At 41.4% G+C, this 1,140-nt stretch overlaps 1 long non-coding RNA gene across 2 annotated transcripts; it reads left to right on the forward strand.

Annotated features, from left to right (window-relative positions):
- The first annotated feature begins 11 nt into the window (after positions 1-11).
- Positions 12-922, forward strand: LOC119342853. 2 transcript variants are annotated; one of them, XR_005165754.1, is made up of 3 exons: positions 12-166; positions 283-424; positions 842-922. It is a non-coding gene; the product is annotated as an uncharacterized LOC119342853 (long non-coding RNA). The 2 variants fall into 2 exon arrangements; XR_005165755.1 differs by having other exon boundaries at positions 283-459; positions 842-919.
- Positions 923-1,140: the final 218 nt, after the last annotated feature.

Below are 1,140 nucleotides of genomic sequence, written 5' to 3' on the forward strand. Positions count from 1 at the left end.
TGGATGTTGCATAACATAGTGATAGATATGGATGAGGAGGAAGAGGAGGAGGAGCATGCAGGCATGCCGAGCGATCAGGAGTACAGCAAGCAAGTGCGGCAGGTAGCAGACGAGGACGCCGTCGGGGTGAGGGATGCACTGTCCCAGCACATAATCGAATCTAGAGGTAAAATAACGCAACTTTTAATGTATTTTTTCAGATTAGTGTTTTATCTATTCGCTATATTTGTTTCATCAATACCCTATTGGTTCCATCGATCTTAATTTGCTCTGCTTGGTCAGTCCTCACAGTGGCCGCAGAGGAGGAACAAGAAGCAGCAGCAGTTGCATCTAGTTCAGGAGATGGAAACAAGGAACAGGAAGAGCACCGACAACGAAAAGCAAATCGAGGAAAGGAGAAAGTGGATGATAGCTAGCTATGGAGGTCAGAAGACGCCCCCCCTCCACTTAGTGATTTTGGTATATATTGTTTCTCTGATATTAACAGTTCTTCAAGTCGCAGTTCTCTTCCTAATTCCTTCTTCTGCTATGACACTGCTTAATTCATGTCAGTGGGAACCATTATATCCTTTGGTGATACATTAAACTACTTGGAAAGAAACTAACTCCATGAATACTTGCATCTATTAGCAACATCTGGCAACTATATATTTTCTTCCTGTATTGGCTATATAATGCTTTGATTGTCCATTCGCTCAATAACACTGCATGATCTGGACAATCAAGCTAGCAGATTTATAGTACTAGTATATATACTTTGACAATGGGAAACCTTGATATTAGAAACTCCACATGAAGTGTCGGTCATGTCTCTCATGTACTTATAAACTTATGTGAGCAGGTGGAAGGTGACGAGGGAGGTCCAATCCAGCCACACCAAGAGTTCAGCTTGCACCAGGCAGCTAGCCCATATGAGATATATACTGTATTTCTAGTTATCCCTACTAGTGAAGAGTATTACTCCCTCCGTCTCATAATGTAAGACGTTTTTTGACACTAGTGTCAAAAAACGTCTTACATTATGGGACGGAGGGAGTAGTTTAGAAGTACGAATTTGGATATAGAAATGTTCGTCCCGAAGAAGGTTTTCCTGCTGTTTCCAAATTCAGTTAAGCTTTCTTTTACTTCAAGTTGTAATTG

Source organism: Triticum dicoccoides, unplaced genomic scaffold (assembly GCF_002162155.2).
Source record: "Triticum dicoccoides isolate Atlit2015 ecotype Zavitan unplaced genomic scaffold, WEW_v2.0 scaffold107252, whole genome shotgun sequence".
Classification (NCBI taxonomy): Eukaryota; Viridiplantae; Streptophyta; class Magnoliopsida; order Poales; family Poaceae; genus Triticum; species Triticum dicoccoides.